Below are 9,400 nucleotides of genomic sequence, written 5' to 3'. Positions count from 1 at the left end.
CTCAGCTGTGGACATAAATGAATCCCAAAATGTCATGGTCGGGGCAGGAAAAATTACAAGGCAGATGTTAGGTACATACCTTAGCATGGATCGTGTGCTTCTGCATAGAAGTAACCGTTTTGTGTGTGCACGTGTCTGGGACGTATTTATACATGTAAGATCCAAAGGCAGCCCCTTAGCCAGACACATGTGCAAAGTTTTGTCTTGCAGACCTAAATCACCTACTGGAATTGACTTGGGAACAATTAATTCGGAAGAGTTTAATCCCCAAAGAGAAAATAATGTCTCAGGAATTGCTGCTTTTGACGCTAAACATCCCGTAAGGTTACTGCTGACTGTTTTCTTGCAGCAAAGTACACTACATTCAAAAATCCAAAGTTCTCGCTAGGTTGACGACCCTGATTTATCAGCTGTTTACATACTATTGTGCTGCTTAAAAGCATCTGGTTGGGGCCATGGAAGTGTCTTTGTGACAGCGCAAGTGAACAGTAATTAACTGACACACTTCACTGAACATACTGATATCGAGATGAGCTCTTCTGGCGTTCACCACAGTGATGCTGCACCGCAGGATAGTCTACCTATTGCCAGCACTAAAAAACAAGGGGAAAAAATTAATCACAGCCACACCTTCCCACAGCCAATGAGGCAGTGGGGAAGGGAGTGTGTGCAAGAGCAGAAAAGGAAAGAGAAACTTTGAGGAGTTTCTCCTTAGACATTTTCTTAAGAGGGTGGGAAGGTGAAACTGAAGGCTAGCTGAGGAGAAAGGAATATTACCTAATAGAGCTATCTCCTGTGCAAAAAGGGCACCTTTACTGTGATGCTTCATGTTATATGACATGCAGACACTTTTCATAAAGATTTGAAACTCTTCGGAAAATGTCAGTCAGTCACTGCACTTTTCTAACCATCAAAAGCGATGAAGCTTGGGATAGTCACTCCTGAGTTCCCACGTATGAATATACACAGTGATATACGTATTACTGTTCCTGTATTAATAACCAAAAAGCTTCTGATAGAGGCAGTAAAAATCCTCCCAGGTAAATTACTGAGTGCATTGCAGGGAAGACTAAGTCAGAATGGAAACCTTCTCCATGGTTGTGCTGCGGTCACAGCTCTAGAGATGAAGGCAGCAGCATGCACTGTTGGCTTCGAGATGCTTTATGTTGCAGCCAACATCTTTGCTCATCATATAGGACTGAAGATATCCAAACGCATCAGTAAACAGCAACACAAATTAATAAACGAGCTTGTGGGCTGGATGTACTCTACAGTTCCTTGTTCTGTGAATGCACTCTACATCCTCTATAATAACTGACAATACAACTCCCATCCATATCAGAGCGATAGTGGAAAAAGGCTTGAGAATCAAAAGGAATACTTTTAAAACCTTTTTATCTTTATGGTAGAAGGAACTTTCTGCGATAGATCAAAAGTATGATTTTATGTTGGGGGAGACGCATACACCCGAACCCAACACACTTGAAACTGATAGAAAGCAGAGCGCGCAGATGGTTGAATCGCCTGGGTTTACTGTTCATTAGCATGCCAGCAAATTATTTAGGTTGTGTGTGGTTTTATAGTCTGTTATGCAGCAGCTGTGAACCGATGCACTACTACTTGCAAGCGGCTATCCAGAGACTGACATGAGAAGACACTGTGAATGATGTACCATGAGGTCTTCTGAGTTTGTCTGGCACCGCTGAATAACCAGATGATAAGCTGGGGCTAGAACTCTCAGAGACATCTTTCAGGCCTGCTGTACAGCTGTGGCAGTCTTCCAGGTTAACAGTGAGCACATAAAAAGCAGCGGTTGGGAGCGTGAATTCGGGTTAAGGTAGAGTTTATGGACAGGCAACGTGGACAGTGAAGTATGGAAGTCCTAAGGTTTATTTATACATTAAAATGTGCATGTCACGCACCAGGGCTGTTCATTTTTCTGTTCACACAAAACGGTCCAATACTCAGTGTCAACTCTGTAACAGGGCAACTTCAGCTGGGAAATACCGACAGCATTGAGAAGGTAACTGTACGAGCCTTGCCAAACTCAAAACAATCACCACAGCCTTGCCACAAAACTTGCTGCTTTCCTCCAGGTGTTGTCTCAAAATTCCTGATAAAAGTGGCAATCATGCACCTCGCGAGATAGCTGCGAGTCTCACAAATTCAAATACTATAGGCCTGATGGGATGAACACAAAACTTTAGGTGAAACCAGTGAAATCTTCGGTGCCTCTTGGGAGAGCGGGGAGAGATGAACCTGTGGGTTCAGATTCTCAGCCGACATAGATCAGTACAACTCCACAGATTGCAACAGAGCTATGCTAGCTCATGATTTGGCCCTAAATATTTTGGACAAAGATGATATCAGCATCTAAACAGATGAAGTGGAAAGAATGTTGTAATGGTGGTGGGCTTCTTTATTTACTCACACGCATGACCCTTACAGCAAAAGTTCTGGAACGGCAAGCCCTAACCTCCCTGGCCCCAGGACAGCACTACCCAGCGAGTAACATGACGTAGGCAAGAGGACTTTAAGGTCTCTGTTAGCCTCTTTTTTTTTTTTTTTTTTTTTTTATCATGGGTATAGGTGGTGTGTAGCCTGGGAACAGGGACTGGGTTCCTCTGCCTTGAGGTGGCACTTGGTGCTTTCTCTACTGACGTAAAGTGCTGCTGAAGCACCATAGGCGAAACTCCCACCTATGCAGGTTCCCTTGTCCCATCTAACAAACCACTGTAACTGGACTTCAACTTTAATCCTGGGTAGGGGGTTCTTGAAAAATGAAAAAGAGCTCTTACCTTCTGGCCAAAAGCTCTTCACCAACACCCACACCTGTCCACACCTCGTTGCAAAGTAGTTCCAAATGGCAAAGGCTCTGCCCAAAGGTCCCAGGCGTCTCTCTTATTCCAGCTTCCCTATGAGATCAAAGCCAAGGACACTGCAGACACGGCAGCGATATGCAGGATGCCATGAGATGCAACATCACAACAAAGTGGAGATGGATGCTGGCACACCTGGACCTGCAGCCGTGGATTAGAAGCTGTGGAACAAACTCACCAGCAGTCAGCAAGGAAATGAGGTGGATTATTGCCAACTCTTATTGTTTATTTGCATTTATTTTGTTGTTGTGCTTTCCTCTAAGACTGTGACCAAGTTTGCTTTTCCTAACATAAATTTCTCTGTAACTCTTTCAAAGAGCTGGCCGGTGGAGCCTCTTGTATGAAGGGCATTTTTTTAGTTTTTCCAGGTTTCTGGATAGAGACGTAAGCTTGTCAAAGGGAATTTGTTTATACCCAATTTGGTATTTTTTCCTGCTCTTAATTACCTAATGGGTAGGCTGCAGCTGTGTGATTCCAGAGACCCTACCTACGCTCTTTAACACACCATGCTAGCTTATCTTTGATAGGACTCAGAGGAAAGGTTAAGTATGTGAGATGATCCCGCTGCTCAAATTTCCATCTCTGATCAACATTCAGGTCTCACCTGTTACGAAGATTATTTCTCTCACATCCATGCTAGATTCCTGGGTCCAGTCGCAATACAGGCTGAACTTATTTGCTAACCATACCAAATGGAAATGCGTACAATACACATCCTGAATTTGTGCAAGAGCTAAATTTATGCCATGTTGCCTTATTGTAGGATTCTTGCACTTTCCTTTGAAGTCTTCGTGATTGCTCTTGAAAACTACACAAATCTCATGTGAAGTAAACCTAACCATGAGTACCTGGCCTGTAGGAACCTTTTTAATGACAACGAAATGTTTTAAATCCACTAATTTCAGTCCTCCTAACAGGAAAATCTAGTAAAACACAGTATACAGAATTAAAGGGGTTAGTACACTGAGGGGCTCGGGGAAAACCCAAGTAAAATCACGTTAAGCTATTGAATTATAGATAACCAGCAAGAAATAAGAAGTCTTCCATTCTTCTACTGCAAAGCCACTGCAATCAGGTTTTGCTTGGAAAACTAGCAGAGCATCAGATGTAGTCCTGGTTGTGTAAGGAACTCCACTTTCTGCAACGAAAAATAAGCAAGTTAAAGGCTCTGCTGTGGCCCAGCTCTGCCTCTGCTCCCTAGACCATCTGTGGACCTTTCCCACGGTTGTCGGGTATTTGTGATCTGTGCTGTCCACCTCACAGTTATCTGCCTCAGGGGGAACAGCATGGTTTATAATTAAGGCAGTGGAATGGAAATTCCACTTAACTGGGGAAATCAGTTTGTTTCTATCCCCATTTTAGAGAGAGACTTTCTCTTCCTGCGCCCGTCAATTTACACTTCAAGCTCTGTTTGGTAGAGATGCAGAAAAGCATCTTTGCAGTGCACGGCGCTGTCTTGACCTTGACTGGAACTTATAGCTGCCCTTGTCATAAAATAATAATCAATATCAATCATTGTCAGTCTAGTTATATGAATGCCTTCCACTTGCCTGAACAAACCATCTGTATGTGTCTACCAGCCTTCCATACCATAAAGATGCCGCCAGTGCTATTGATTACTCAGTACAGTTAACTAGATGAGCACCCTGCAGGATTGTGACAAAGATGTATTGACGGTCTTGGGGCATTCCTGTCAGGGTGCTCCTGGACACAATTCATCCTGCCCGTCTGAAATGACTCAGAGCTGGAAAGCCCTAAGGAGAAATCGGATCTTTGAAGTTCAGCTGGGACAGCCTCAGGGTTCCCCTTTGAGAGTTCCAGGTCCCGAAGAAACATGGGGCTGGCCCTCAAGGGCGTTCTTATGTTGGCGCGTGACCAATGTACCTATGCAAAGGAAGAAGCTGAACTACAGCACAAAGGCATTTTGCATCTGGAGGACATGTTCTTAAAGCAGCAAAACATCTTTGTTATGAATATAACATATGTGGTACTCTCCCTCTGTTTGGCAGGAGATAAGAAAAACAGAAGCAAGGCAAAAATGAAAACAAAATGGAGCACATCAGCATCATGAAACAATTACAGTGCTGTGTCTCATTAGTATCTAAATTTGGGATTGCCAATCTTGTTTCAAAAACAGTTTTGTTCAACACTCAGTGACAGGATTTAAAAGCTGACATATCTTGCTGTATTGTGGGCCAGTCACAGCTGGTGTAAATCAGTATAAACTAATGAAGTCAATGGAGCTTCTCTGATTTACACTAGCTGAGGTTATGGCTCAATAAGGTTAGACTTGCTTTCTAGGAGCGTTCAAGGAAGCCAACTTCTGTGTGTCCTGTGATGAAGTGGTTATTTATAATGGCTTTCAGTGTGGTTTGGAGCCAAATTTCCACATCAAAAGTAGCTTTATAAGAGATATCCTTACAGTGAGGCTCAGTGCGAAATCATGACTTCAGAAGCCAGCTTTCCTCGTGCTCGCAAGTATTTGATTTCAACCTGAAAACCATTTGAGAAGCCAAGAAAAGCAGAGCCATTCCTGCCTACTTCCCCAGCTCTGCTTCATCTTTGAGTCGCCTGCATATCCAACAGGCCCCGACCTACACTGCCCATTTATCAAAGTGAGTTACTCTAAGTGTCTGTTTATTTCTGTTCAGAAATTCCCAGTAAGACAGACAAGTTGCATGCTTAACCTGAAAAACTGGGGATGGAGGTGGAGTTCTTACCAGTTCCAGAGCTATTTGTTTGACTTGGCCACCAGTAAAAATAAAACACAATAACGTGTCCCGGAGTCACAGCAAGAGGTGGAGGTCACAAGAAAACAGATCACATCTTTCACAGCTCTTCAGCTTCAGTGCACTGAATTACGACTCCTATTATTTACTTACTGGATTCCCCACCCTGTGCACAGGCTCCAAGCATTCAAAAAGCAGCAGGTCTCTGCTGCAAAGAACTAACAGGCTAAGAGAAAGAGAGTCAAATCTGTCCCAAAGCTACACTAACCTCCTCCTCCACTTTTTGTCTGAAAGGTCAGATGGTCTCACCACCCTCAGCTGACTTCTGCCATCTTCTGCTCACCAGACTGCCATGCCTGCAGTCCTGCACCTCCGCGCTCTCCTCTGCTGTATTTAACTGCCAGGCTTTCACGGCAAATACATTCCCGATGCAGCCAAACTTGTCCTCCAGGCCCAGGCCACCAATGTGTTGCAGTTCAAAGTGGTTTTTTGCAGAAGCATATTGATTTTTCTTAGGAGGGCCCTGCTTCTCCAGCCTTGATGTGCTCTATCAGATCTCCAGACAATATAACAGGTTCTTTCACTGACCTTGTCACTTGGATGTAGACTGTCTTCTTTAGAACTTCTTGCTAGAAATGGGTCTCTGGAGTCCAGTTGTTGAGAACCCAAACAGGGCTGAAGCCTCTCCAAATCTCCCGAGTGGTTTCTACACACCCTCTGTATAGTGCCACGCTCTTCCATGTTCTCTTCAGTGGGTTTACTCCTCTATGGGCTCATTGGGGCCAAAGAGACAACCTTGTGGGGACACTTCCAAAAAGGGGATCTTTAAACTAAAAGCACTAGAGAAATCAACACATAGGCTGAATATGAAACATCAGTATGTAAAACCCTACCTCATATCTTAGCCTTTTGAGAGGTACCACTTTCTCCTAAAAAGTACAGGATCCTCATCCTTCATCCTCTCAGGTTATGCTTTTGGTCTCTTCTCTCTCCACAAAAGATCTGATACATATTCTCTCATTAAGAGCTGCAATCTCCTTTTCCAGGGAATGTTTCAGGACTACCTCAGAGGGGGTCAGAGAACCCCATTCAGTTACTGTTTAGTCCCAAATGGGCTGGTTTTTTTCTAGGCACCCAGTGCACCAAGTTGAGTGCTGACTTTGTGGGTACATAAATATCACCCACTGTTCCTCCTTTATCAGATTTTGTTCCTAGGTAGATATTTTTTCTTGGTGTCTATGGCTTAGTGTGGAGTCAAGGTAAAGTCAGAAAATAATTTCACAATTAAACAAACACAGTATCTTGATGGTTTATTTGACATATGGATAGGCAGATACACTAAAGCATCATAAATGCAAAATACACCACCTGTTCCCACTACTTCTATGCCTTGATCTGAGGACTGTGACTAATTGTTCCTAAGAGTTTGTTGGGTTCACTTTTTACTTTAGAGGCAAATATTGTATTTTTCTACTTAGAGATACCTCACAAAATCATATTATTTTCTTCTGTTATATTGCTTATATTCTCCTCAGAAACACCCTAACAAACTGCAGAAAGATCTACCACCACCACCTGTTGTGTGCTATGTTTTCTCGTCTTCTCCAGGTGAAGCAACTGTGCAGTTGATTTTTATTTCCTTATCCTAGTCATTGTTCAGCTTTTAAAATGGTCGAGGGCACTCCGTCTTTCTGCTTTCTATCCCAAACCCAAAACCAAACAGAATTCCCACCTTTTAAAAATAATTTCCAGTAGCAGTAGTGTTTGGCTGTCTTAAAATTCTCTTCACTGTGGAATATTTTAAAAACAGAAGTCTCGCAGGCAAATGAATTTCGTTTCTGTTAACAGTATTTCACAGCCTTTCAGTATCTGGCTCTAATTTTGGTTTTTAATGCACGTCTGTTCTTACTAGGGTGAACGGGAAGGCAGTCAGACAATTCTCAGATAACAAGCAGGAAAAAACAACGTAAACCCATTATCCCAGAGGAACTAGAAATAGTTAATTACGCACAAGTAACAAAACCGGTTTCCTCACCATCAGAATTTATCCTGGACCACAGAGTTACAGAACTTTCCTTGAATCTCGTTGGGGCAAAGACAGGAAACTGCATCTTCTAAACTTTAGAAATAGATCTTAAACATGTAAACATAAGATATTATGCCCCTATCTTTTAAGTAACATTTATATTATCTAAAATAAACAGTCTTTCTGAAGTTAGTCTGTAATTGACATCTGACACAGTCCACATTGCAACAGATATGATAAGTGCAGTAAACAGCAGAAATTATGCTTCTCCATGCTCTGAGAAACATTCATATTTCCTTACACAGATAAACTTTATTTTGTTGCTACGCAACCCTCACACAACACACTACATTCTACAGTAAATAAGAGTACAAATTTTACAACTGAAGGGCAAGCATGTGGCCTTTTGGGTTTTCTCCCCTTTTTGAGTTCCAGCCCCAGCTTTAGTTCACATTGTAATATTCCATCATTTTATTACAAAGCTGCCTCTAAAGCTCGGTAAGGGATATTTCAAACAGAGCAAAAAGGGAGAGTCAGAATTCATGAGTCCTTCTGACACTGATGGGAAACAAATGGTGGAGCCAGTGATGTCAGTGGCAGTGCAACAGTGAAATCAAGGCTCTTTTTTTTTTTTTTTTAAATTCTCCTTTAAAATGAACAAAGTTTTCACAACAAGATTTTCAAAACCTTTCTGCAATGGCCTCTCCCTGCTCCCAGCAATATTGCTATACCTGCAACAGAAGTGAGACAGAAAGAGCCAGCCTTAGTTTTACCGAAGATGAGATTAGCAGAGTCTTACACCTCCTCTGCCTGCTCACTGTGGGAAAGGTCACTATGCAGTATGAAACTGTTCCTTTGTTCTTTACAGTTGCAAAATTTCTCCAGAATTCAGTGGGTATTTGTATTGTTCAGAGAACACAGGAGCAGATACTCTATGCCTCTGTATCCTCATCATAAGCAGAGTGAATAACACAAAGATTTATCTGTCTGAAAGTTATTTATGGAAACTGAATAGAGCCACTAGGACCTTCCCAAGTCATGGGTTATATACCTCAATTATTCAAGTTTCTCCTTTGCTCATGGCTGCAAACCCCACAAACTCTCCCAGGTAGCATCAGCCTTCACTTGCCACTGTCAGGCAAGGAATCCAGGTGGAAAATGTGACTCAGGGCTCCAGCTGGGTGCAGTTGGCACAGTTTGGTGAAGGCAATAGGGCTACAAGGCTTTGCACCAGCGAAGGATCTGACCTGTACCTGATGCACATACATGATGGCCGTCTGATTGCAAAGGGGCTTGTGTCACTTAAACAGCAGAATTTCCCCAATTTCACCTTGCTGTTCAGTTACTGCGTCCAGCTCTGGAGCCTCCAGCGTAAGAAGAACATAGAGCTCTTGGAGCAAGTCCAGGAGAGAGCCACAAAGATGATCAGAGGGCTGGAGCACCTCTCCTGTGAGGACAGGCTGAGAGAGTTGGGGCTGTTCAGCCTGGAGAAGAGGAGGCTCCGGGGAGGCCTTATAGTGGCCTTCCAGTGCCTAAAGGGGCCTACAGGAAAGATGGGGAGAGACTCTTCTGTAAGGTCTGTTGTGACAGGACGAGGGGTAATGGTTTCAAAATAGAGGGACGTAGATTCAGATTAGATATTAGAATTTTTTTTTTTGCAGTGAGGGTGGTGGAACACTGGCACAGGTTGCCCAGAGAGGGGGTGGATGCCCCATCCCTGGAAACGTTCAAGGCCAGGTTGGATGGGGCTCTGAGCAACCTGATCT

The sequence above is a fragment of the Chlamydotis macqueenii genome, chromosome 3 (genome assembly GCF_036417535.1).
Source record: "Chlamydotis macqueenii isolate bChlMac1 chromosome 3, bChlMac1.mat, whole genome shotgun sequence".
NCBI lineage: Eukaryota > Metazoa > Chordata > Aves > Otidiformes > Otididae > Chlamydotis > Chlamydotis macqueenii.
Note: the sequence above shows the minus strand (reverse complement) of the source record.